This window comes from Vulpes vulpes, chromosome 1 (assembly GCF_048418805.1).
Source record: "Vulpes vulpes isolate BD-2025 chromosome 1, VulVul3, whole genome shotgun sequence".
NCBI classification, from domain to species: domain Eukaryota; kingdom Metazoa; phylum Chordata; class Mammalia; order Carnivora; family Canidae; genus Vulpes; species Vulpes vulpes.
In genome coordinates this window covers 122,804,828-122,827,185 of record NC_132780.1, presented here as the reverse complement: position 1 = coordinate 122,827,185, position 22,358 = coordinate 122,804,828, and the positions used below count along the sequence as shown (strand labels likewise).

Genomic DNA, 22,358 nt, shown 5'->3' with positions numbered 1-22,358 from the left:
AAGATTTATTTATTCATGAGAGAGACAGAGAGTCAGAGACACAGGCAGCGGGAGAAGCAGGCTCTCTGCAGTCCCTGATGTGGGACTTGATCCTGGGACTCCAGGATCACGCCCTGGGCCAAAGCAGGCTCTAAACCGCTGAGCCACCTAGGGATCCCCAAAAAAGTTTTTCAAATGGTTGTAACCAGTTTATCTTCCCATCAGCAGTATATGAGAATTTCCACTGAATTTCTTGTTTTCCTTTTACATGGTTATGTTGTATTTACCTGTATTCCTAAGAAGCATTAAAAAATTTTTAAGTTGTTTTAAACATTATAAAGGGGCATCATGCTACATGTAATCTTCTGAGACTTACTTTTTTCACTTAATATTATATTAATAAGATTTATCTATATTATTATGTTACTATAGTTCATTATTTTGACTGCCGTATAATAGCCCACTGTGTGACTACATCACAATTTATTCATGCATCTTCCTACTGATGGGTAGTCGGGCTGTTTCAATGCTATGGCAATGGCAATTCTTTCCTTCAGGTTTGCTCCAGGTCTGTGCAGGCATCACAAAAAAGTTCTATGAAATGCCTGACTGTTCTTAGTTTCTTGCAAAATCCAAGGCCAAAAATGATATACCTCCACCATCCTATTTTAAAGAATATTTTTCTTTAAAGTTAACCAAAATCACATATATTTTAAAAATCAGGGCCATTTCCTTTTGCTTCCTTTTTCACTGCAGCAAAAGACCAGAGGCAGTAAACTCTTAATTCATTTAAAGGTACAATAGAATTGCCTTCCTTTTTTTCCAGGCTTAACAACCCAAATTTCTTCCAAACCTTTCTGCTTAAGGGCAATTTCATATTTTTCTAGAGATAAATGTTAATATCCCGTGAACTTTTTCTAACTTCTTCACGTCATTTTTTAGAGTACGCTAACAAAAATGGGACCGTGCTTGAGACCGACCTGAGGTTGAGAGGCATTGTGTCCTGGTGCCTTTGTGACAGATCTCAGGGCATATTTGTTGCCTTTTGTCCACACACTGTAATTTGGCTGACTCACATCAACATTCTGGTCATCTAGGTTCTCCTTATTTTTCTAATATAACACTTGCTTTCACAGTCCTTTCAAAACCTGCATTTCTATTTCTTAAAAAAAACTCCAGATATATCACATTGCATTTGTTCAAACTGAATTTTATTTCGAAGAACTATCACCCCCTGTTAAATTCATTTTGAATTTTGTTCCCATGTTTGAAGGACCATGTCCCTCTGGCAAGAAATGTACTTGTTGGCCTCTCCAACTTTGTACTTGTTGGAGAACCATGAATTATCATTTACAAAATAAGTCCCGAAAGAGGCTACGTTCAGTTGCCCCTATGAGAAGACTCTCCACTGGGCACCTGCAGCCATTCTGGAGGAAGACTGTCTCAAAGTATGGTAAACCTTCCCCAAATAAAGCCATGTTGGTTTCCATGAGCCTGACTTTGAAGCTGGATTATCCAACATACCTTTACACATGGTGGAAACCCATCCAACTGATTTCTTGCAATATGGTAAATCTCAAGCAGAAATGTAATGCTATTGAATAGTTTTATATCTGTCAGGCACTGGGCTGGGTGTAGAGCAGTGGGTCTCAAAGTCAAGTTCCTGGTCTATCACCAAGAGCAACATCAACACCTGGGAACTTGTTAGAAATATAAATTCCTGCATCCCACCCTGACCTGCTGAGTTAGATACTCTAGGGGTGGCTGGAGTCCAGCAATCTGGTTTTAACAAGCCCTGTATCTAACGTATCCTCAAGTTTGGGAATTGCTGCTAGACTATCTTAACAATCCTTTTTTATCTGCATTGGCAAAGGCTAGTAGTCTATTCTTAACTCTGAAAAATCTAGTTCCTAAGAGTAATTTCTTTTTTTTTTCCTAAGAATAATTTCAAGATGAACTTTTTCCCCCAACACTATAGCTTTTCCCCACCACCCCGCCAAGCATAACCTCGCAGAGCAAAAATGCATTGGAGCACATACACAATGGTTTCCTGTCAATATCAATTTATTCTTTTCATTTCTCTGAAATTTTTCTCATGCAATAATCTTTAACCTCTTACGACAGCAGTGTTCCAGGAAACATAGTTCAGAAATCATTGCTCTGTAGCTGGGGTAACTTTCTGAATCTGTAAAAAGTGTGCATGATTTGTGAACTAGAGAAAAATGGCCATTAACCACAGATAGGCCACTTCTCGCCTTCTTCCCAGCTGGGGGATTCACCTATCTGGTTATCGTTCTCTTCTGTCTTTGGCAGGATCTTGGGAGCTCTACTTTTAAAATTAAATCTTTCATTACTAAGTTCCTCTTTCAAATTTGCCAAATGGATATATATTCCTCAGGACCAGTAGATTAGCTCCAGATAGGAAGGCCCAGGATTCTGTATATATGTGACCATTAGAAGTCACTTTCACAAACCCCCTCTGTCCACTACCCCTTTTTCTCTTCTCTCTCTGGCAGCCCTTCTGGGGGCTCAGGAAGGCCTCCCCTTCAGGAGCTGGAGTGGTCCTGAACATTCTGCAATCTGTGGATCCAGTGTGCTCTCAGTGTCTCTCTGCCTGCTTCTGAGCATGTGAGAGGCTCCCAAAGACCTGGTTTGGGTAAGAGGAGGCCACAGAGGCCTTACAAAGAGCTCTTTCCACTTTGATTCCTCCTTTCCTCTTTTGAAATGAAATACTATTTTATTTTGATTTTCTTCTCCCTTCTTCCCCCCCCCCCCCTTTTTTTTGGCTTTCTTTTATCTTGCAGAAGTTTCCAAACTGGTTTTTAAGACTTCTCCCAACCTCTCTGATGAGAAATGAGCTTCTTAAAAAGTAATGGTAAAGGTTATTATTCCTCTTTCTATTTAGCTAGACCTATGTGCCGATTATATTAGACGAGGGGTCAAACTATGGACAGATTTGGCTGACTTATTTTTGTAAAAATTTTATTGAAGTACAGGCATGCGTATTCACTTGCGCATTATCTAAGGTTGGTTTTGTGCTACAAGGGCACGTTTGAGTAGTTAACAACAGACGTTGGTCCACAAAACCTACCTTTACACAGAAAGTTTGTTGATCCCTGAATTAAACTGAACGCGGAGAAAACTCTATCTTTGCTATGACTGTATATGCTGACAGCTTCAGAAATAGTTATGTGCCTGGTGTGCACAGTGGTTCCTCCAAGTTAAAAGGAGATGATTCCATTAGCCTTTTCAGTTAGAGCAATGAGTCCAACAGGCTGTTTTGTGGCCAGAGAAATAGGTCACTTCTCCTTGGTTGCCATCTGACTCAGGAGGCATCAGGGGGCTTGCTTGCCATTTTCTCACATGAAGAAAGTGGAGTGGGTTGTGTGGGGACTCCCCCCCCCACCACCAAGTGCAAAAAACTATAGCTAAAGATGGGAAGTCCAAGTTAAGAAGCTGAATCACCAGCAACAATTTTTTTTACCCCCTCTGATACTGCCAAATGAGTCAATTCCCTGGGAACCAGCTACCTTCCTGTGAAGATGACCTTAAGGGAAAATATGATTGGTGTGGTTTAGTTGGGAAACAGAAATACCACTAACTCCCATGTAGCCCATGCGTGATCTGGGGGGGGATGAAGGCCTGAAAGGAGAAAGCCCAGCACTTCAAGTAAGGGAAGAAAATACTGCTCGGGAGACCGCTTTAATTCTGCTCCTTATCGCTGATGGATGCAGATTCCCTTGTGAAGTTGTCCTCTTGCATTTCTCTCATTTTCTTCTCCTCCACTTTATAGCACCACTTTCTAACACCCTGAGGCTCAGAGTAGGTCTCCTGATAAGAGATTAGAGAACATCAGAAGAGGAGGGACTTCTGTCAATGCCCTCCAGCCAAGCACCACCAGAACAGAGAGAAAGGAGCCACCGAGGTGCAGAATGTGAGAGGCACTGCTCGTTATGGCTGGCCCTTGTCCTGGTCCTTTGGGAGGACCAGCCCTGTGGTTGCACAAGTTTGGTTTGTTACCTGTTGCAGAGAAGTAGAATTGTGGGTCATTCCGGAGAAGGTGGTAGAAAGAACTACAGGGCTGAGGCTTGTGTGAGGGGATTTTAGGGAGGGTTTAAGGAAGCAGGGCTTTGGATACTGCCCGGAAGCCAGAGTCATTCTGTGATCGGGCATCTTAGTGACCCTTGTCTAAAGGGAAAGAGGACTAGAGTGAGGTGGAAGCTGTAATTGGTAAAGACGCCATACTCATCTGAGCCAGGATAGGGTGATGTTTGCTTGTTTTTGTGGTTTGGATAATGTTATTATTATTTTTAAATCTGTGCTTAGGCATGATTGTGGAGTGCTCTTATTTCTGTCCTTGTGGGATGGTGATATTCTATGAAATTGCATGTGTTCAACAGGAAAATATCGAGGCCCCACTGATAGTACTACCCAGCTCCCAGGTATTAGGAGCTATTTTTCTCTTTCTCACTGACCAGTTATTCCCACTGACACACTCTTTTTTTCACTTTCCTTAGAGTCAAAAATCACAGGATAGCAGAGCCAGAAAGGACTATAGAAACCATCTAGTTCAAACCTTGCATGTTTAAGTTAAGGCGACGGAAGGCCAGCGATACTGCTGCCTTGCCAACATCACACAGCCAGGTATTACTGTGTCACACACACAGCATCGCGTAGCTGGTTCTGGGACCCTTGTGTCTTGACCCCAGGAGCCTTACACACGCTGGCCCCACCTCCATCAGCAGCCTCATTGTAGGTGTAGGGAGGGCCTATACCACTCTCCCTCCTCCTGGGCTCCAGTCTGCCAGGCCCTTCACTTCCTCCAATGCGCCAGGTTCTTTGTTGTTTCAGGCCCTCCCCACAAGCTGTTTCCTCTACTTAGAATGCTCTTCCAGCCCTCTGACCTGCACATCTTGCTTAATTCATTCCTACTCATCCTTCAGGTTGGCTCAAATCCTGTCATCTCTCAAGGAAGCCCCTCGTGACTCTCCAGGCCTCACTCTTCCCTACTGCTCTTTGCCCCCTCCTAGCATTTCCCTGGAGTCCCTCCGAATCTCCAGGCAGTCAGGGATCTGGTCTTTCATTCCCATATGCTCTGGACATAGTAGATGCTCAATAATGAATGGACACTTTACCCCAAGCCTGGAGGACATTCTAACCACTAGAATTCTTTTTATAGTACAATTTAAAAAAAAAAAAAAAAAAAAGGACTCTAAAAATCTTTTCCTGGTGCCTCTATATAAACTTAGAGTCTGGTTGCAAGTAAAGAATACAACAGGCTAAAGCAAAAATGCTGAGGTGTTGCAAGTAGGTGGAGGATGAATTTGATGATCCCATCCCATGTCGTCCTTCCTGTGATCACTATCTGGACATGCGGGTGTGCTGGAAAGGCCAGCATGCAGCCAGGAGCCCTTCACGTCCCTGAACCAGACTCTGAAGCTGCTATTGCATCATTCTTTAAAATGTTGGAAGACTGTGTAGAGTAGGCTGTTTGCCATGAAAAAGGCTATAAAGATGAGATAGTTCGGACAGCTTAGGAAATGGCTCTCTGAAGTGTTGATGAAAACTAGGGCTGCTGGGCCCAGAAAAATGCACACCTGTACGTAATTCTGTGTGTTTCAGGTATTTCGTATAATCACAAAACGAGGTTGTGTGATTTGAGGTTTTTCCCTCTGTGAGAGGTACTTCTGTTACCTCTGTGGAGAGGCAGAGCAAGGATGGAAGCCAAATGTCCTCATTCCTCATCTACTATCCTTTCCCTTCACATCAAAATGTTCATTCCAGCGTGAGAGACAGCAGGGCATCAGGAGTTGAAGGCACAGGCTCTGACTGAACGTGACAGGTGCAAATCTCTGCTTTGACAATTACTGGTTGGTGGTGACACGGGGCAAGTTGTATCCTTTCTGAGCTTTTGTTTCCTCATCTATAACAGGGTTAATGATGGTGGGGTCGCTGTAAGGATCACGTTCAAATAACCTTGTAAGAATTTACCGTAGAGCCCGGCACACAGGATACGCTAAATGTTAGTTCTCAACCTGACGATAGCAATGCCCTTCACGTCTCCCCTCTTCCTTGGATTGCACAGGAAGCTCACTCCGCTGCTTCTCTCCGGTCCCAGAATACACCTGTGTAGCTCGACCACAGCCCGGCTGCCTTCAAAGGGCAGGTGCCCGATGAGGAGCCAGGACTGGGGCGGCAAGCCAGGCCAGCCACCAACAGCTGGGTCAGAGATGCATTAGCATCCTGTGCACGGGGCGGATGCCGGCTGCGTGACACTCCTACAGTGGAGCCGGATCAGCACGTTTCCTGGTGTCCCCCAGGGTGACCCAGGCCAGAGGATGACACTGAGCGAGCTGCCTGAAGTCGGGGCTGATGGCAAGCGGAGCAGGCGAGCACGGTCGGCTGCAGATTCCGCGGGGACAGGCGGGTTTCAGGTTTCCGCGGTGCGGGTCTCCGATCTTTCGTGCGTGGGTCTCATAGGTCAACGCAACAAGTTGGGAGCACGTGTGTGAAGGAACCAGGAGGAAGGCCTCAGGCTGCAAAAGCCTGGTGGAGACCCCGGTTCTGGTCAGGCCCCCTGGGGAGCAGCCGCCGGCGGGAAGGCTCGGCCTCTCCTCTGCAGGAGGCTGGAGGCTCGGGGGCCCGGGTGGGCCGTCCTTTAGGGCGGGGCCTCGGCGGGGGCGGGGCCTCGGCGGTGGGCGGGGCCTCGGCGGTGGGCGGGGCTTCGACCTGGTCCCCAGCCCCCGGCTCAGCGACCGCCCGGGGGCGCGGGGAGGGGGGCGGAGAGGCCCGGGGCGCGGACCGCGGCCGCTTTCTCCGCCGTCAGCAGCCCCGCGGGTCGCTCCGCGCAGCTCCGCCGTCGTTGCGCCCGCATCGGCCCGGGGCCGGCGGTGCTGGAGCAGAAAGATCGCGGATCGATTTGCAGCCAGCGCGGCCGCGGCGTCAGCAGCCGGGAGCGCCCGTCGTGACCCGCGGGGCGTGGGGCTGGCGAGAGGCCCCGCGGCGGGAGGGGCCCGGCCCGTGCGATCGGCCGCCCGGGGCGCCAGGGCCGTAGCCCCCGCACGAGTGACCGGTAACTTGGGACCAGGGACCCACTCTGCGCGACATGAGCACATCCTCGGAGCCCAGTAAAACCCAGGCGAGCATCTCCAAGTTTAGGCCAAATTTCCCATTTACAAACGGGGAAACTGAGGCTTGGGGAGGGGAAGCCGCTCGCCCAGGGCACAGGGCCGGACTCCAGCAGCGCTCCCCCCGGTAGAAGGCCAATGTGCGTCCTCTCACTTCATAGAGCTCATCCGTGCAAGGAATGGAAGGAAGGCTCCTCATTTTTCGTTTTCAGTGTGCAAACCTTTTACAAAAGAAAGTGAAGGGAAGAGCCATCGCACCGGAACATTACAATATCGTGTCCGAACGATACAGAATTCTGAATGTGTGAAGGATAGCTGAGGTCTTTTAGCTCAGTCCCTTTTATTTTTATTTTTTTCACTCCCTCATTCTAGTTATCAACTGCTTAGTGGAGGCACCTGTGAGCCCTGTCCGCTGCCACAGTTTTTTTTTTTTTTTAAGATTTTATTTATTGATTCATGAGAGACAGAGAGAAAGGCAGAGACATAGGCAGAGGGAGGAGCAGGCTCCCTCCAACCGCGGGGGGCCCCGATGTGGGACTCGAACCCAGGACCCCGAGATCACGACCTGAGCTAAAGGCAGATGTTCAACCACTGAGCCACCCAGGCACCCTACAGTTGTTATTAAATATACACTCACCTTAACAGAAATGCAAAAAAAACCCATAAGCACACTCCAGGAGGAAAGTAGGACATTTTGCTTCTAGTATGTGTCCTGATTTTGAGGTTGGGGTGGAGCTGGGAGACAGAAATATAGAGGCTGGCAAAAAATGTTTAGCAGACTTAAAGCGTGGATTTTAAATTTAAATTTATACAATAAACATTCGGCATAGATTACCTTCACAGCATCGTGGGGTTATTAAATTCTAACAATACTTTCAGAAAAAGGTGAATTTTTCAATCTTGTAGGCACTTTATTGCACGTAGGCAAGGCTGTATAAATCAAGTGTGGTAACCCAAGGAATCTGAGAGATCATTTATAATAAAATGCTAAATATGTGATTGAGAATTCCGGGGTAAGATAAGTCAGTGGGTATCTGAGGGATGTACCGGAGAGGAGAGGAGGAAGGCATTGAGGGATGGAACGTGTAGATGGGGGGGGGGGGAGGATACCTGCTGGGAGTAGAGTGGGTGAAGGCACACGAGCAGGTGACACAGTGGGAGTTCTGATCCCCTCTTAGTATCCCCTCTCAACAGGGAGGCCATGGGTGCACATCCAGTTCACCCTGGCTACGGCAAGTATAGCAGGGACAGCCTGTATCTCACAGGTTGTTGTTCTAACAGACATAGAAGTGTCTGGTCCATCGATTCCCAAGGAACAGACGCATACAGCTCCTGCCCTGCTGTCCTGAGCCTCTTCCTCTCTTCTAAGTGCCCAGTCCTTCAGTCCTTCCTGTGTTCAGGGTCTCAATTCCAGCCAGAGACAGATGAGGCTGCGGCAGTAGCACACAGGAGGTGCGATCTCGATCTGAAAAGCCCAGGTTCTTTCCTTTTCTCTGCACCTGGCAACACTGTTTATTTCTAATAGCAAACATGGAACTCCAAATCTAACAAGTGGGGACTGGCAGGCCAAGATGGTACAATCTCAGAAGACTGTGCAGTCCTTAAAACCAGGCAGCAAAACCACCTAAAGACATAGGACAGTACTCATCAGATGCTGTTAAGTAAATTAAAAAACGAATTTACAGAACAGCATGTCCAGTGAAACCAGCTGGTTTAAAAAATATGAGTAGACCTAGAAAGGAAAGATGGAGCATTATTAACATCTTCGTGAGCTAGACAGGGAAGGGATTCCTAGTGTTAGGCCCATAATGCTGAAAACAAACGCACAAACAGCGACCAACCACAGCAACAACAAGAGCATCTGGATGGAAGGGGGTTAAGTGATTTGCCCACGATCACAGCTGGGAACTGCCAAGCCTCAGCTGGAAACAGATTTCAGATTCCTGATCCAGTGTTCTTCCACTGGACCAGTCTAGTCCACGCCTTCCTCAGACTGCTGGGGTCCCTCATAGGTGTGTACAGTTCAGGGGGAACGTGGTCCTTTGAGGCAGCCACACTGCCCTGGCCGGAGAGTCATGTAGATGCTGATAGAAGAACAGTTTTCATTTTTGTTTATTTAAGAAATGATACAGTAATGTGCTCAGCAGACGTCCTCTCGGCTTCCTGACTCTCCTGGGCAAGTGGTGTGGGCAAGCTGCCAGGCACTCTACGCACACACCCTGGGCACGTGGGCTACTAGAGCTGCTGGGGGATTTGGGAATTACTTAGCAGATGGGAAAATCAAGGCTCAAGACAATGTGAATTGTCTTTCCCCCCAGCGGGGCATGGGTCCTTCCAAGGGTCTCCATTACTTCACTCTGTAGAATCTGTTCTGGAATAGTGATGCTGTCTTTAGAGGCCATCTCAGAGAAAGCCCAACCCCTCTTAGGTCCTGGAAGGAAGAGGCCAGCCCCGTTCTCCCTTTCTGGTAGGACTCTCAGTTCATGTGCCTGTGGCAGGAAGGGGCGGGGGGTCGAATAGCTGTGGATTCAGGTGTTTGTGTGGAAAATGTGTTAGCCTCGTGGTTGTAAGAGGAAGTGGGAGGTGGTGGGAGTTAAATGACAAAGAAGACAGAGGTGAGTCAAAGGTGTTTTATATTTGCCAGGTTGTTCATTACGATTCATGGAGTTCAGGGTTCAGTTCTCAAGGTGGCTTAATAAAAACTGCAGAAATAGAGCCTCTTCCATGCCCCCTGGGTTCGTTCTTCATATTTATTGAATGAAAAGTTAATGTATTCAGAGATCCCTCTGAACCCCTGTTAGATCCCAATTCTTCTCCATGTGGACCCTCTAGGTGAAAATTTGCTATGGGTAGAAATGCCCTAAAACTGGGGTAGGGAGAGGCTGGGGCTGGAATACGAGAGACTTTAGGCCCAAGATGGCAGCTGGAAGTGAGCCTTAATAATTCGCAAAAGAAGAAAATGAGGTGAAAAAAAAATGCTAGCCTTACAGTACAATTTCTGAAAGTGTTCTTGATCAAATATATAAGGAAACACTGTGTGAGATAAAAGTAAAAAGTCTGTTGACTGTAGGACTTATCAGTGCCTTTAAAAGTCCAGTGTGCTGATGGGGGCACTTGATGGGATGAGCACTGCGTGTTATTCTATATGTTGGCAAAATGAACACCAATAAAAAATAAATTTATAAAAAAATAAATAAATAAAAGTCCAATGTGCATTGTAGAATCTCCAAGAAAAGGACACAGTAAATAAAGTTGAAAAGCAAGACAAATATAATTTCATTCTGTTAATTTTTTTATTCTTATTTTTTCTCTTCTGATCTCAAGCTCATGGCGCTGTAAATCCTTGGTGTTTTAGAATCTATTTATTTGTATTTAACCATGTTCATTAGGGATACCAATGGATGACTAACAGGGATGCCACTCTGTATTTCTCTAGAAATTTTCAGTCTGTGTCACACTGAATTCCCAGTGGTTGGAAATAATCAGTACTATGTGACACTTCACTGGACCTGGCTTCTTGTCATGAATTGCCAACCGTTCTACATGTTGCTGGGTAGCGTTAGCATTGGCTGGGGATTGAGACTGGAAGCAGGGCAGGGGACTGGTTGGATGCAAACAAGCTCTGGGAAGAGACACACAGCTGCTCCCTGTGCTTGATACCAGAAGGGGCCACCCTTCTATTGTCCTGTCTGCCTTGGATCCAGGTATCTCTTCTATTTCTCTCTTTAATAAAAAGGTTTTTATTAAGGCATCACTTCCATATAATAAAGTTCACAAGTCGTAGAGCTACAGCTTGATGAGTTTCTACAAATGTACAGCATCCATATAAACAGCATCCGGATCAAGACATAGAACAACACTTCCAACACACCAGAAGACTCCCTCATGCCTTCTCCCATTACACCCCCAAGTTCTATTGGACTTCCATCGCTCTAGATTAGTTTTGCTTATTCTTTAACTTCATAGCAAGCATGGAGATGCCTGTTGCCCTGCAGGTTAATGCACCTCGACGTAGCCATTACCCATGCCCATTACCCATTCCCCGGCCACCACACATACTCACCGTGGTTGATACGACGTGTGTCTATACATAGGTACGTGCAGACATAGCAGTTACGGCAGCACCGAGCTGAAACTTGCCACAGAATTCTGAGTATCTTGCCTTATGTGCACAATGTTGCTGAGATGGCAGCGAAACAGAGAATGGGATCGGGAAGGCAAATATGTTCCTAGTGAGGCTCCCAAAAGGCCTCACACTCTAGGTCAAACTAAGTCTATGAGGCAGGAAGTCCTCTTGTCAAAATCACAAGAAGCTCAACAACATCAAGACCATAGTACTTGATAATCTACAACAGAGCTCACGTGTCTGAATCATACACTAATGTCTCATCAACCTGGTGTCATAGATGGTACCTCTTCATCCCTCTAATCTTAAACGGGTGGCTTTGCCACTCCAACCTTCATGGGTGGTCCCGCCCTGACCCAAGTGTTGAACCAGTTTTCACTTCTGGCTCCGGGAAGGCATGAGACCTAGCTCAACAGACTCCCCCTCCCCTTTGGGCTGTGGTGACTTTGGTGATCTTAGCCTTGGTGAACCCTGAGCCGGGTTACTGTGGTGCCAGCTTTGGTCTCTGATCCCTGATCCAGCCTGGGTCTCCCTGGTGCCAACAGCCTGCTCTTCTGGAGCTTGAACAAATGCAGCCCCACCCTTGCCCGGACTCAGGAGATGAACTGTAGATCCTGTTTCTGTAAGTAGGTTACACCATCCTGACAACCTCTGCAGCTGAATCAAGCCACCGCTGCTTTAGGGGCCATTTGGATCTTAAGTGAATCTAGTTGGGTTTATCTACAAAATGCATCTGTCCGCCTCATATCTGTCTACTTCTTAGTTCACACCCCTAGTCCAAGCCATCATTTTTTATCACCTGAATGACGGGCTCCCATCTGATCTCTCTGCTTTTGCTCTTGCCTAAAATAATCCAATTTTCCCCATTTTTCACGTAGCAGTTAATCTTTTAAACACTGACAATGGGGACACCTGGGCAGCTCAGCGGTTGCAGATCTAGGGCGTGATCCTGGGGTCCTGGGACCGAGTCCTGCATCGGGCTCCCTCCATGGAGCCTGCTTCTCCCTCTGCCTCTGTCTCTGCCTCTCCCTCTGTGTCTCTCATGAATAAATAAATACAATCTTAATAAAAAAACTGACAATGATCTGCTTCTGTAGCCCCATTTTGTATGACTCCCCTTTATTATTATTATTTTTTTAAAAATTTATTTATTTATTCATGAGAGGCAGAGGGAGAAGCAGGCTCCATGCAGGGAACCTGATGCGGGACTTGATCCCAGATCCCGGGATCATGCCCTGAGCCAAAGGCAGATGCTCAACTGCTGAGCCACCCAGGCGTCCCTTGTTCATTATTTTTAATCACCCTAGTCTCTTGCCTGTTCCTGGAACACAGTGAGCTCGTTGGCCTCACTGTTCCCTCTACCTGGAATGCTTTCCTCCTGGCTGTCTCCTCATCCTTCAGGTCTGACCTTAAATGTCACTTCCATTGGAAGGTCTTTCCTGACTACCCTATCAAAAGTTGCCCTCACCCCAGCTGTCTGATATCCCTGTGTGTTTTTTCATCATAGCGCTCGTATCTGTAATCACACACTCTGCAACATGTAGTTGTAATTTGCAAACGCAAAGGTGATTGTTTATCTGTTTGCTTGTTATCAACTCTCTAGCACCGAATCTAGATTGTAAACCCTTCGAGGCGAGGACCTGTCCGTCTTGTCCACAAGTGCATCCTCAGTACTTAGCAGTGTCTGAAATTTGGTAGGAGCCCAATAAATATTTATGATGAATGAACGAGTAGATTATTCATACCCCTTCCTTTCCTACCTTCTATATCCAGTTCATCATGAGATCCTATAGGTTTTGCCACTTAAATTACTCTTAAGTATTTTCACTTCTTTCCTAGCTCCACCACTACCACCGTAGGTCAAGCTACAATTAATCCTCATGTGACCTGCTGTGATGGCTTCTCCCATTGCATCCCTGCTTCAGCTGGGCTCCCCTCCAATCCATTCTTCTCCTTGCAGTGGGAGTGACCTTTATATACAGAAATCTAGTCATTTCATGTTCTTGCCTGAATTACTTCAGTGGCTTCCTTTGCTGTGAAGGTCAACAGCACAATCCTTATAGTGATCTGCAAGACCCTGCTCGGTTTAGCCCTTTCCAGTCCCCAACCTCATTTGCTGCTGTACAACCTATTATTCTCACTACTGCAGATGTGACCATGCCCTGTTCCTTCCTGCCTTAATGCCTTTGCATCTGTTCCTTCACTGGGAATCTGTTCCTCCCCATTCTTTGCTACATTAGTCCTGTTCATTATTTTGATCTAAGCTCACATGTCATTTACTGAAGAAAACTCCCTGAATCCTTCTTGTCCACTCCCCCTTCATCCACACAAGATAGGGTCCACTCAGCTACCTGACCTCATAGAATTATACTTTCCCATCATTGCACCTTATATATAGTAAATACTCAATAAACACATGTTGAATGGATAAAAGATAAATTAAAAAACAATTCAAAATGGTGAAATTAAATCTATATATGAGTAACACTAGCTCATTATTGATGAGGTCCTCTTTCATGTGCCATAGGTTGCCAATAGCATGTACACTGACATCTTTATAACTTCTAGAGTGTATGAATTTCAATCTTTGTGTTAATAATAGCACCAAGAATACTAGCTAACATTTACTGAGTACTTTTTATGTGCCAGACTCTACTGGCTACGTAAATAGTGCCGAGAATTTAGTCCCCCCAACCACCTATTAGGATGGTACAGTTATTATTCCCTTTTTTGTAGATAAAATAACTATAATCTTTCTTGCCCTTTTTAATGCATCATGGCAACTCCTAACTGTTCTCAGATTCCCTTGTTCTGTGAAAGATAATGCCAAAAACACAGGTAAAAGATAAATTGACCAGATCCTTTAAAAATTCCAAAACAGACACCCCCGATTGAGATCATTTACCACCCCTTTCCCCCCAGGCTACTGAAAGCTAGAAATGCCAGAGGTGGTGATTCAAACAATGTTCCACCAGTTCTTTTCTGATTTCCCTTGCCCATGCTCAGGGGTTGGAAAAATCAAATAAAATGATCATGAGGTCAAGGGCAAGGCAGCCTTGAAGGGATAAACCTGCAGCCCAGGGAAACTAAAAGGGGAGAGAACAGTTCTATGCACTTATGCTTCGATTATGTGGCCGCCCATGGAGGCTGTGTCTGTAGGAGGTGTGCCCATCAAGAAACAAGATTAATTTGACAAATATACTTAAATAATAGTGCCTTACATTTGCGTAGGGCTTGATGGTTTACAAAAGTGCTTTCATGTCCATGACCGAATTAGATTCTCATAACTGCTCATGGAAAGTGGACATTACGAACATCCCATTAAAGATGAGCAAACAGAGAGGCTCCTCAAGGGTAAGGACCTGACTGAGGCCCACAGTGTTCAAGGGACACAGCCCTGGAGCAGTTCCAGATGTTATGTTTCCCAAAGTCTCTGCCACCCCATGTACACGTCCTTCAGAGACAGCCCCTCGGAGGGTAGCTCTTGTTGGAGTTCAGAGCACTTCTGACATGGGTGCCTCTCCTAGAGCCAGTTTCTGAGCTGTCCAAGAAAACCAATTACACCTGACTTGGCACCAAAATCTTGTCACTCAGCTTAATCATTACCTTGTTCACCAGAGTTAGCTGGCTCCTGGTAACTTTGACCTATTTCCAAAGATCAAATCCTTCCTCAAAGATGGAAACTTTGTCAAAACTGATGATATTCAAAAGAATGGGATATAGGGAGAACTTCCTGGAGTAATATCACTAAATATTAATGATGGACTTTTAGGTGTTTAAAAAGCCTTTTAATTTTTGTCCTTTTCTGCATTACTTGAAATCTCTATAATAAGCCATGTTTTGCTTTAATGAGAGACATCAGAAAGAGAGTTCTTAAATAAAAATGTTGGAAGGAAATATGGCACAATATTAACAGCTAATTCCGACTTGTAGATAGATGATTGTCATTTGTGTGCATGTGTGTTTTCTGGCATCCATCTCCCCAAAAATCTTTTGGGCAACAGAAGCATCATTTGATAAGTGGAAAGCCCTTCAAAGAGCTTTACTTAAGAGGAGATGAGCTTTACTTAAACGAGCTGTGCACATTTAGCTGTGCACATTACCAGTGTGTTGATTTAAAATAAATTAGTAAATCATTTTATGCTTCATTCACAGCCCAACTGTCCAATTGTGTCTTTGGTTCACTCCTGGAGGCAGGGGGCTACAATCATAGAATGGTTCAACTTTCTCATATGTGTGGGCAAAGACTCTCTGTCCGCCTGTTATTCAGAATGGTGAGGCAGCCATATTTGTGAGAATTGCAAAGGCAAGGATAAACTTACTTCCTCCTTTCCTTCTACCCTCCCCCTTAGTGGTCCAGAAAACTCTGGTTTATGTTCTTTCAGCGGCAAAGATTAGTTTCTTGGTGATGCATTCCACACTCCTGAGGTTAATAAATGACTCTGAAGAAAAGCAAGTCATTTATCATGGGCTTTTGTGTGACCCCTAGACCAGTCATTGAAAAAATACTGCATTATAGGTGCTTTCAAACAAGGAATTGGCCTTACTGCCCTGTTGCCATGTGCCCAGTTAGGGAACATAGTCTTTTCTTTGATGCTTTCATTCCAAGGACTCCTTAGCAGCCAAGAGAGATTTTATTTGGCTAAATTCTCACCATTAGAGTCTAGACTGTAAAGTGTTCCTGTATAATCCAAGTACAGAGTGAATGACAACTGAATGTACCTGAATAGTAGTACATCTTTCTCTGTTGGGCCAGAGTTGGGACTCAGATGTGTTCAGCATGTGTCATTCAATGATCCTCAGGCTCCCAGCCCAATCTCACCCCTCCCACCTAGTCCACTATCTCTCTGGGGTTTTTAAACATTCTGATCTAAGAGAAAGTAAAGTTGCGTCTGCATCCTCTTGTCTGAATCATACAGTTGGAGAACTTGATTCTCTTCCATCTCTAAAACTGCTTGTTTATATCCCCTTTTAAGATATTACAAAGCTATTGTAGCATATTTTTAGAGAGGTTCTGAAGACAGCTTTTTTTAGAAGCCAGCACAAATCAAAGACTTTAATGAGCAAAATGGATATTCTCCATTAAAGGCTCTCTCTTTTTTTTTTTAAAGACTCTTTAAAGGCTCTTCAAGTGGATGCTGTAGGTAGAAAAAAATGAGAGCAGAGTCATAAAGTAGAATCAACAAACCTAAAAGAGTAAATGAAAGGATCTGGCAAATGAAAGATCAGAGGGACAAAGGGATAAGGAAATAGTATATGACAACAACAAAAATGCAAGTAATTTCAAAAGTCACCTTGGAGTTTTCTAGAAGAGAGGTCAAGTGTTGAGGAGCCAAGTGTGGGTAGACAGTTCCTTGACATAGGCCCAGGGCAACAGGCAGAATTTGGGCAAGAGAACGAGTGCATGGAAGAAATGAGAAAGATATCTTCAAGTCCACTTGCTTGCGTCTCTTAGAAACCACAGCCAAAATAGGCAGGGACCAGCTGTGCGAGTCATCTTAAATTATCTTTGACCTCTCTTTGCTATGGTTGTCGAATTGGCAGATAAAAAAATGAGTGTTGAGTAATTTAGATGGGTGTTTTTGATATTGGCTTAGCAACTACACTCAAATAGTAAGAAAAAAGATGGAAGGGGTCTATAATGCCTATAGGCAATACATGAGTCACAAGGTCAGGTGACCACTAAAGCAGTGGGTTGTTAACAAGGACCAGGAGGACAAAGAACCCCATCGTACTCAGCCTTGGCCTAGACTTCCCATGTCACACGGTGTCCAGGTACGTATATTTTAATCTTAGAGAAGGGGATCCAGACAAGCTAGCTTAAGTCCAGAGAACGTAAACAGGACAATGAAAGCTTGAAAATGAAGTCATGGGGCATCTGGTTGGCTCAGCTGGTTAAGCATCTGACTCCTGGTTTTGGCTCAGGTCATGATTTCAGGGTCATGAGATGGAGCCCCATGTTGCAGGGTTGTACTCAGCAGGGAGTCTGCTTGTCCCTCTTCCTCTGCTCCCCCTGCCCCTACATCGTGCTCTCTTCCTCTCAAATAAACTTAACAAATAAAATCTTTAAAAAAAGAAAAGAAAAGAAAAGAAAGAAAGAAAGAAAGAAAGAAAGAAAGAAAGAAAGAAAGAAAAGAAAAGAAAAAAAATGAAGCCGTGAGGAAGAAACAATTGTGGAACTAACCCTGATAGTTTGTTGGGAGAAAAGAACTCTTAGGATATGATTAGAGTCCTCAGGATGCTGAAAGAGGTCTTAGGTTGCTTTTTCTTGGTGGGTACCAAGAACAGGACTGGACAGACAGGCAGAAATTCCAGGGAGACAGATTTTTGGGTGATGTAAGAAAGAATTTTCTAACTATCAAAACTGTAATGAGGTACAAACCTAGTAGGTTTTCAATAGCATAAGAAAAGTTTCCTATTACAACAGTTAGGATGAGGCAACAATGGAAATATATGCCTCCCAAAGTGAGGGTATAAAAGTGTTCAGGAAGAGGCTGGAGGAACAAGGATGAGGGAAGCAGAGGGGACATCTGACTGTGGGTGAGTGTGGACAGAGGATCTTCATGTCCCACTAGAAGAATCTACACTTTTAATAATTATCTTGAATTTATACCGCACCTTTCCTTCTTGGAACTTAAAGTCTTTTACTTCTAGCCTCACAAGAGGAGTGAATCCCAGAACATTGAAGCAACTTGCTTAAAAATTGTTTGTAGCTAATTGGGGAGCAAAATCCCTCACAGGGATATAATTCTCAATGGTTTCTATGCACTTATACACATGAAACTACTTGAGTTTACCTAGAGGCAACATACTACATATATCCAAGGCAAGCTTTCCAGATTTTATAGGGCAAATATGGAGATACTGATTTATATGTTTTCACACATAAATAAACTGAATTAAACAATCCTAAAGACAAATATGTAAAATAAAGTAAATGAATGCAATTACCGAGGTTGACTTTTGGTTAGTCACTCCTGGCCAGCAGGTGAGGACCACCTCTGTGGTTCCTTCCAGCTATGAGGTGTTGTACACTAATCATCAAAGCCAGAGACAGCTTTAAGACATGATGGCCCAGAGAGGCAGCTAACCCTTGACAGGAAGTTGGCTGGCAGCCGGTATAGAAGGGGAATGGAGAACTTATACCTTTCCTGTCTTTTATCACTTGCTTATTCATACTGTAGAGTAAAAATCCAGGATCAAAAGCCTGGTATGATTCCAGCCCTATGTGCAGGGTTAGTCTTTGGCTCTCCCTGGCATCTCTGGTACTGCTTTCCCTCCAGTAGGGCAATGAATCCAACTTCCTCCAACTCTCCTTGTCCCACTCCTGCCACCTCATTGTCTCTGAACCCAAGTAAAAGCATCTATGGCAGGGACTTCAGTTCCTGAGGTGATGAACATGACTTTAAGGCTTGTCTGTTTGCAGTACCTTCCCTTTTCATATCTACTTTAAGAATAAATCCAGTTTATGTGTTTAATAGGAAACTTGCATTAAGTCTGTTACCTCCTGGGGCTTGGGTTTCTGATTTATCCAGCATTTAGTATCTTACTTGGCAGAGGCCCATCTCTTTATAGAACAGATCTTAGCAAGGAATTGTTGCTTAAATGGCCATCTTGTCACTGCCCCTCCCAAAAGCTATGCAGGTCTTACTGTCATCCTTCCCTTCTATGTCCTTTGTTGGGTGCAAACTGAATAAAGAGCCCCACTTGATTTATTTGCTTATTTGTGGTCTCCTTCATACTTTCTCAGGAATTCTTTTCATTGTTCTGTCCCAAATCTCCCATTTCCTCCTCTGTTTCCCTCTTCTTTCATTGCTCCCGTGTTTGGAGTGGCCATCTATCATCCTCTAGTCATGGAGTCCAGGTGGTAATCGTGGTTGCAGTGTCCCTCCTTCCTTCTCAGGCATTTTAATAATTTTATTTCCTTGTCTTTTTATTGTTACTGTTGGGATGTTTTAAAGAGATGGTATTAGGACAGTGTTTTGTTTTTGTTTTTACATAGGCTCCACGCCCAGCATGGGCTTGAACTCACAACCCTGAGATGAAGGTATGTGCTGAGACAGAGACCAAGAAATGAGCTGAGATTGAGAGCTGGATGCTTAACCAACTGAGCCACTCAGGGGCCCCTAGGACAGTATTTTTCTGAGTGTGGTTCTATGACTTGCAGCATCAGCATCACCTGAGAACTTCTTAGAAATGCAAATTCTGAGGCCCACCCCATGCCTGCTGAGTCAAAAGCTCTGAGGTAGGGCCCACCAATGTGTGATTCTGATACCCACCCACTGTATTAGGAAGTGGTTTGGCTGGGACCCAGAACTACTCAAATCCTGCCCTCAAAGTATCAGAGGAAAATTGTGCAGAGAATATTAGCTGGGGCTTTGGCCCCAAACCCCAATGTCAAATTCTAGTGGCCACATAGAAAATCCTTTTCCTGTACTACATTAGCCTAAATAATCTAGATCTAAGGCATAGGATTTTGTCTCTTGCTCCAGGGCTAAACTTGAGCTCTTCCCAATCAAGTATGAGAAAAGTGTGCCCCAATATACAAGGCTTCTCCATGCTAGAGGTGCCAAACACTTTATGTAATGATGAAAATGTTAAAAGCCCTCCTTTCAAAATCAGGAACGAGCCAAGGATGCCCGATCATCAACACTTCTCAGAGGTTTTAGACAATTTAGTAATACAATAGGAAGGTATCAAAAGTGTAAGGTTTAGAAAAATAAAATTGTCATTAATTATAGATAACATGACAGTCTTAGAATCTACATACATATAACTAGAATTCATAAGAGAATTTAGCAAAGTTGCCAGTTATATAGTAGATAAAAGCCAATTGCATTTCTATTAATCATCAATAACAGAAATATATACTTTGTAAATAAATACTATTTTTTTAAAGATTCTATTTATTTATTCATGAAAGACACACAGAGAGAGAGGCAGAGACACAGGCAGAGGGAGAAGCAGGTTCCATGCAGGGAGCCCGATGTGGGACTCGATTCTGGGACTCCAGGATCACGCCCTGGGCTGAAAGCAGGCGCTAAACCTGGGCAGCCACCCAGGCATCCCAACAAATACTATTTATAATAGAAAATAGTAAGTTTCTCAAGAACATAAAGAACTAAAGATGTACAAGAACTTTTTGGAGAAAATTTCACACTATTTAAAGATACTGAAGAAAATCTAAATAAATTGAGATCTCTACTGTGTTCATGGAAGACTCAATATTGTTACCATGTGAATTCTCCCCAAATTGATCTATAATTCACTACAATTCTAATAAAAATCTCAACAGATTTGTGTGTTGCATCCACACACCTTGACAAATTGCGTCTATAATTTGTATGGATGAACAAAGGCCTAGAATATTCAGTAATCCCGAAAATAAGAAAGTGGGAGAGGGGCTCACCCTACCAGCTGCCAAAAAAATATTATGCTGGAATAACTGAAATAGTTGATAATGGCAGAGAAGATAATTAGTATAAAACAGAGAATACAGAAAGAGAATCATGCATACACAGAACCTTGATAATTGAGATTGTTTTATATCAGTGGGAGAAAGAGTGGACTATACCTAAACGACATTGAGACAACTGGTTAACCATGTGGGAAAAGTGAATTTGGACGTGTAATCAATTCTACACAAAAATTGACTGCAAATGGCTTCAAGACTTAAATGTAATAGGCAAAGGACTTGGGGAAGCAGAGCCTCACACTCCCACCCCTACTCCTACCCGCACCTGTACCCCCACTTCATCTGCCACTACAAAACCCCACTCACTCTGAGTTCCCAGGTAGGGAGATGAACTGTTGACTCTCAAGAGTTACCTTGAACTTGTGGAATCTTTTAAGGAACAAAAGCAAATCCCGCCACCATGTTGCAGCTCAATACAATGTGAATTCACTTTTTTCTTTAAATAAATGTGTTCTCTGCCATTTTAAGACAGGATTTCCATTAACAAGGTATTCCATTTTCCATTAAAAAAAGGTTTGTGGTTCACACAGACACAGACACACACACACACACACACACACACACACACACAATTAGAAGAAAATGCAGAATGGCTTATAACCCCAAGTATGGAAAGGTTTCTTAAATAAGTTTAAGATGTTTAAGATACAAGAAAAGATGACAAATTCAACTACATTAAACTAAGAGCTATTCATAAAAAAGATCCTATAAAGTGAAAATACAGGCTGCAAACAGGAAGAGGATAGTTGCAGCAACGTAACTGAAAAAGAAGTGGCATTCAGAATATACAGCATTCCTATTGAAGGAGAAATAGAAGCACCCTGATGGGAAAAGTCATGGGCAAAAGACATGAAAAGGCATTTTAGAGGGAAAAAATATATGAATAGACAAGGAAAGAAATACGCATCAGTAATCAAATTACAATTTGGTAACAACTGTTGGCAAGGATATAGATAAATGAGAACTGTCATATACTGATCGTGGAAGTTTAAATTGGTAAAATCACTTTGGAAATCTATTTCACACTGTCTAGTAAACATGGAGATGTGCATACCCTAAACCTAGCACCTAGCGATTTGACCCCTAGGTAGAATGCCCTAGAGACTCTTGCGTGTCTGCCAAGGAGTCACGTACAACACTGTTTATAACAACATTTAAAAAGTAACAGCAGACAACTGCAAATACCAAATGCTGATCGACAGGATAGATAAACTTTGGCACACTCATAGAATGAAATTCTACACAGCAGTGAAAGTGGATGAACCATGGCTCTAGTCATTAACATGGATTACTCTCACAAATGCAGTATTTTTAGAAATGCACACTGAAGTATGCAAACAGTATGATTCTATTTGAACAAAATTCAAAACAATGCAAATTAAACAATATGGTTTAGGGATACAGGTGTCTCTGGTATAATGTAATGTATGTATTAAAAAAATACTCATTCTGTAAAACCATGCATTTACAGTAACAGAGATTATGGACTATTTTCCTATAGGAAAAATAGAAAACATTCTAGATAACTTTGAAAACAGAATATTAATAAAACCAATAAAAATACTAATAAAACATTAGGATGATTATAAGACATATGCATTCTTAATAAATAAATATGTCTAGAAATATTAGAATTGATCTTATAGAAAAG

The 22,358-nt window shown here is 43.7% G+C and overlaps 1 protein-coding gene across 3 annotated transcripts in view; it reads right to left on the bottom strand.

Moving 5' to 3' along the window:
* Positions 1-22,358, bottom strand: part of CASR (calcium sensing receptor) — a 75,032-nt gene that overhangs the window by 37,184 nt on the left and 15,490 nt on the right. The window lies entirely within an intron of this gene.